Source organism: Camellia sinensis, chromosome 6, assembly GCF_055761805.1.
Source record: "Camellia sinensis isolate YWXY chromosome 6, ASM5576180v1, whole genome shotgun sequence".
Taxonomy (NCBI): Eukaryota; Viridiplantae; Streptophyta; class Magnoliopsida; order Ericales; family Theaceae; genus Camellia; species Camellia sinensis.
In genome coordinates, this window is record NC_138966.1 from 122,595,052 (window position 1) to 122,601,571 (window position 6,520).

The window sequence follows — 6,520 nt, forward strand, 5'->3', positions numbered from 1 at the left end:
CTTCTACGAAATTTGCACAGGCTATGAAAGGTTGAGGATCTGCATTAATTTCCTCCGTCTTCCCATTGCCTAGAGCTATTATCATTTTCTGATGCAAAGAGGAAGGCACACATTTATTAGTATGGATCCAATTTCTACCAAGTAAAGCATTGTACTTCGCATTGCTATCAATGATGAAAAACGCCGTCATGCAGTCCTTGGTTCCCACACTCAGGTTGATGGGTAGAATTCCCTAGGCCATCTGCTTATCTCCAGCAAAACCAGCGATGGTTGTACTGGTTGGGATCAACCTGGGATTCCTCTTCCCTAATTTCTTTAAGGAGGATTTCGGTAATAAGTTCACCGCCGCTCCATTATCCACCAAGACTCGATTTAACTGAACCCCATCGAAGAAGGCCTTAATGTACAAAGGCTTAACATGCTGCGTCATGGAATTCGAGGGATATTCGAATGGATACGAGAGGTTAATGCTTACCACTTCTTCGCTCTCATATTCAGCTTCCATTGGGGTAACCATTCTGAAATTATCTTGTACTATACTCGCTTGTGAATCTTCACTAGAGATCGGAATTGGATCAGCTTCTTGCCCCTCTTGATTCTCATCTCCAGCTTGGAATTCCTGTGGTAGTATGTGTACCATGTTCACTGATACCGGGGGAAACGAGCCAAACTGGATGGCTGGTTGTACCTGTTTCCCCTCTTGGTCACATTGGTCACTTACCTCAGGGTCACCTTGGTCACTTACCTCAAAAGCATCCTGCATGCTGCATTCTGGTATTTCATTGCTAACAGGTCCCTTCGAATGATTTTCCTCGGCTGGTTTTCCAACCAGAAATGTTTACTCGGCCATGAAAGCTTCGAACATTTCTTCTTCCACCATTTCTTTCTTCTGGCTTACGCCAATATCTTCTTCCGTTTCGCTACCACTCTCCATCAGAGCTTTCTCCAACCCTGCTAGACTTTCCTTCTCTCTGACTTTTAGTTCAGAATGAACCTTGGCCAACTGTTCTCTGCTGCGATCCACCTCATTTTGTATAACTGGCTTTGGATTATGGTCTGACTTTCGATTCTTCTTTTCTCCAGTCTGGATCAACGAAGAACTCTCTCCACTTTCTTTCAGGTCTTTCTGGTATTGGGTGTACCTACGCTGAATTTTCCTCCTTTGTGATCTGGAAATAACGGGGACCATATCTGGTTCCCCCGTTCTTGGGTGTTTCAGCAATACCCAATTGTTGGGGGCCACCAAAGGAGGCTTAACCATCCTACTTTGATTTCCAAAATTCCTTTGGGTAGGCATTTTCCTAGGTTTGTTTTGCATCAAAAACCAATCTGGCACTCCAGGTACCCACGAACTTACTGACCCAGACGTTGAACTGCCTCTTTCTTCTTTCGAGGTCACCTTCGAGGCTGGCTGTGAAGACAATAGTTTGGCCCTGTCTCCAAGCTTTGAGCCTGATTCAGGCTCTTGATGATGGTGATCATTTTCTGTCCTTCGTGAAGCTGGCCCAAGGGGCCAATTCCTGGCTTTGATCCTAAAACCTGAACTATTCTCCAGTCTTCTTTCAGAATGACTACTCTCCATCCTGTAATAGTTAGGTGACCTGGCCTCATATAAGGGCCTCTTGCCTTTAGCATGCATTCTATCAACTGCAGGCTCAACCACTAATGGCTGCCGCCTAACATTAGCCGGATACGGCCTTTTATTATAAGCATTGGTTGGTTTGGGACGCCTCTGCACATCCCTGTAATACTGCTTCCCATCGACTGGAAGGCCTTTCAACCACTTATAACTCAGTCTGCACCTGGGACACATTCTTTGCATTACGGCTGCCTCTAAGGAGTCATCATCCAGTGCTTCTTCATCAGAGTCTTCCCTCTGATGTGAGAAATCTCGTCCCATAGCTGGTGGACTTCTAATGTCTTTTTTGGTTGCTGTCTGGTTGGCCACATGCATCTGTACATTGACTTCCTCCAATTCTTTCAAAGACAGGTTCTGAAAGTCTGACATAATGACATTGGCTGCCACCTCTCCAATTTCTGGAAATTGTGAAACCCCGTATTTTTATATAATAAAAATAATATGTATATTTTTAATTTTCTTAAATAATTATTCACAATATTTTGAATTTAATAGTCTGTATATTTTTATACTGAAAATTTATTCAAAACAAAATAAAATAAAATATTTTTGACTTTATATTATTACTCAATATTAATTTCTGAACCGTATGATATTTTTATTATATTTTTCTCTATATTTTTTTTGGTAATCAAATTACACTGAAACCATATATTTGCTGTACTAAAACCCAATCAAAAACCATGGGTTGCTACCCCAGGTTTTCTTGCATTCCACCTGCAACGTGGTGAACATGCTGACCAAGTGTTCAATTTCTTTTTTTTTATTTATTTCTTTTCATTTTCTTTTATCTTCTTTTACTCTTCCTCATTTTGCTTCTCTTCCAATTACATAGCCCTCTCTCTCTATCCGTTTCATCTCTCTCTCTCTCCCTCCATCTCTCATTCTCAAAACTCTCTTTCTCCTTTATCTATGTTTTTCCTCCTTCCCCAACCTCCATAGCCATGGCCTCAACCCACACTATCGCCAACCCGCGAATTTCACCACCATTGGCGCACCGTCGAACCGCCACCACCACCATCACCTATTTCTATTATCATCTAGAACCACCACCCACGAAGTGTTGTAGGTGAAGAAAGAAAAGAAGAAAGAATATGAAGGAGAAAGAAACAAAGTTAGAGAAATTTATTTTGAAGTTCAAAAGTTGGTTTTCGGCTTACTTTCGGCATGCCAAAGCCATCCATTCCGGGAAGAAGTGAGACAAATAGGCCATGTAAGATGAAGTACGAAGTAAGTTGAAGAGATTGGCGAAAGAATGAAGTAAAACCGTTAAGAATTGAGAAAGTTATGGGGTCCGAAAGATGGTTCAAAAAAATGTCCGAGACGGTAGGAAAATAATCTTATTTTTGGTCAAATTTTGGAGATCCGACGGCATGCAAAAAGAGACGGAACGAGGCGTGTGAGTAGTGAACCAAAAACTAGGCCGTGAGGTGAATCCAATGACAGAAAAATAAGATAAAACAGAGTTACGATGAAGAAGATACAAGCATTTGAACTGGTGACATTGAAACTAAATTTCTGGGTCTCTCTGTCGTACATGCCACGGCTTGGAGAAGATGAGCTTAAATTTTATCCAGTGTTTCTCGGCCCATGGTGCTACGGTGCACCCTAGTACCTTTAGGTTAATCGAGTGGTCCTATGACTTTGGGGATGACCACCCTTAGGTTTTTCGACGTGTAGAATCCATTTTTCGGGTTAGATCTTGCAAATTTTGAGTCTAAGATGATGATCAACAACTAAAAGTTCTAAGAGAATCCAATGGCAGATCAACGGTGAGATCGCGTCCGATTGATGTGAAATTTTAGCAAGACGATCATGGAGCCAGGACAATCATATCTTACGATCAGAATCATAAATCAAATTCGGACGATAAATCGTTAACAACCTAACATAGTAAGTAAACTCTTATAACCGTCTAATTCTTTTTAATTGTTAAATATTTAGATTTGTGTTCATATGTTAACATAGCTAAAACTTTAGATAAAATTTTGTTTATAGTTGTATGTGAATTTGTGATTGGTATGTTATTTGAAGGTCATTTCTTTATTAGTAGCCTTAAAATCATGATATAATCTTGGATTTAGACTTGCATGTGTAGTTTGTGTCATTAAAGAGATGATTAAGAATTTTATTTGGTTTGATTATATAACTCTTCAATCTGCCAGAAATTTGTACGAATTTTTAGACAATTTTGTGCTCAAAATTTTGAAATGATTTCTTCTACAAAGTTGTTGAGAATGATGTCTAGTTCATCCAGAAATTTTCTTAACAATTATTGAGCTTGGTACGAATTTATACAAATTTATAATTAAATCTGCTACTGTAAGACAGATTTTAGTATATGTTTAAAAGCTTATTAAAAATTCTATATTAAGCCAAATCTGGTAATTTCTAACTAAAATATGAAATTTGAGAAGTCTAATTTCATACAAAATTTTTAGATTGTGGATCTGATTTATAAATTTAAGTATGGAATTAATTTAAGAAAATATGATAAATCTGTGTCATAAAATTTCTGAGAATTTTACAGAATTATTTATAACTTATTTTTGGGAATTTGTTTCTGAAAAATGACCCAAACATATTTATTGAATATTCTGTACATTTTCACGAATTTTAGAACTGTATAAATAATTTATTTATAATTTTTATTACCTAAGGTATAACCTGAAAATTTCCAGACAGGTTTAAGATCATGACTTTAATTATTTATTCGGAAAAAAAAATCAGTTATTGTGTTGGTCCAATTCATCAAATATAGTAAATTAGTAATCCATGTATGGGTGTATTGTGGTTTATTTAATATTGTGGTAGTCTAATCTTGCAAATTAAAGATCCATGCACGTGTGTGACTTTGGTTTATTTTCTCTGTATCTAAATTATTATTTCATACCATGGTTTAAATAAATTGTTTATTTAAATGTTGTACATTTATTTATTATTGTGTGACATGTGCAATATTTTATGTTGGGAATTTTAATGAGTTGATATAACATCAATTGTGATTAAAATTTGGAATTATTTGTGAGTAATATCAAAATTAACTGAAATGATTAATGGCATATACAAAGTTAACGATTGACGGTTAATACCAGTTGTTCAGAGTGAGTCTGGGTTTTAAAGAGTATACGAAATTAAGGGTTGACGGTTAATACCGGTTATTCAGGGTGAGTCCTGATTTTAAAGAGTGTATGAAATCAAGGGATTGACGGTTAATACCGGTTGTTCAGGGTGAGCCCTGGTTTTGAGAATTCTCACGTAAATTGTGTTGCGAAACTCTAAGATGGCACGGGACTTATTTGAACCCTTTTCGGTATTTGGTTTTGGAATAAGGGTGGATGTGCTGGTGGCACACAGGGAGGTTACGTACCCCTGGCAGACCGTTTCCTTGGGGCAGACCACGGATGCCACTACTTGGGTATATCACTCCGGACGTGGGCATCCCTGGTAGTTACGGTTGGTAACACTTGAATATTTGACCAAGGGAGGGTTTCAAATTAACCGTTGCCATGCTTAGTGGTTGGTAAGTTAAATCTCTTTGGTGAGATTTCGAGTATCACCTAATTTATTAAACTTATTTTAATGGTTGTAATTTATGCTCACAATTATATTGTTACTTCATGTTTATAATCTCATTATTTTTCTCTTAAAAAGAATGGTAGGTTGGTTATGTTTTCTTACTGTGTTGCAAAACTCATGGCATATATTTTTGTTGCCCTGGCGTTTTATGCCAGGTCTTGGCGAGAAAATAACTGAAGCTGAAATGGAGTCGACGCTAACGTAGAGCCTTGGCTGACCTGAAACCCCGAGTAGAGCCGAATAAATAATATTATTTTATATAATAGCTATTAAGGACTTTATAATTTCATTTGATGTTGTATTTGGATAATTTTAAGCTTTTATCTATTGTTATTTGGACGTTTGGTTATGTACGAGAGTTGGATTACCCTATTAAGATGTCAAATTTTTAGTTTATTAAGTCATTTTGTTTATTTAATTTCCTTTGTTGTTCAAAAAAAATTTGGGGCGTCACAGAAATGGATTACTATCGATCCCTATGGCTTTTTCAGCTTTGGCTGGGAACTTCAAACTCCCTTTCCGAATTTGTTCTTGGATCCTGTCTCGAAAAACAACACAGTTTTTAGTCGAGTGAGACCACGAATTATGCCATTTACAATATATTTTTCCTTTAAGTTCATCAAGAGATGGAATTTTAACCCCTTTTGGTAACTTAAGGAAGTTGGCCGCAAGCAAATGATCAAAAATGTCATCTGCCTTAGTTAAATCGAAAGAATATTTCCTGTGGAGATCTTTCTTTTTAAACTGCTGGTCAATTGTCGTATCTTTATGAATTAATGCTTCACAGATCATAGGCTCTTTTCCCACAATCTCTGCTGCATCAATCTCATAATTAGGATCTTTGTAGTATGTCCTATATGATGCATTTTTTCGATCCTGTTCCTCTTCTAGTAATGCTTCATATCTAGATACTTTATAAGTCAGTTCCACTAAATCTCTAAACTCTGTTGAATCAAACTTCTTTCGAAGCCTGAACTCTAGGCCATTTTGAGCCAATCTTACGAATTCCGTTTCTGGCAAGATTACTCTACATTTATTTCGAGCCCTCTTAAATCTAGAAATAAACTGAGTAGCCTTCTCTTCAGGCCTTTAACTCAATCTTGCCAAGTCTGCCATGGAAACTTCTGGCTCAGATTGGAAGAATTGGGCATGAAATGCCTCTTCCATTTGCTGCCAAGTCTGGATGGAGCTAGGTGGAAGATTAATGTACCATACAAACGCTCCCCCAGTTAAAGAATTCGGGAATAGTCTCAATTTCATATAGTCATGATTGGTAAATTCACCACATTAAGCGGCAAACCT

At 37.4% G+C, this 6,520-nt stretch overlaps 1 long non-coding RNA gene across 1 annotated transcript; it reads left to right on the plus strand.

Annotated features, from left to right (window-relative positions):
• Positions 1-3,184: 3,184 nt before the first annotated feature.
• LOC145792377 (uncharacterized) lies at positions 3,185-5,618 on the plus strand. The gene is made up of 2 exons (XR_014331771.1): positions 3,185-3,532; positions 5,374-5,618. It is a non-coding gene; the product is annotated as an uncharacterized LOC145792377 (long non-coding RNA).
• The last annotated feature ends 902 nt before the right edge of the window (positions 5,619-6,520 follow it).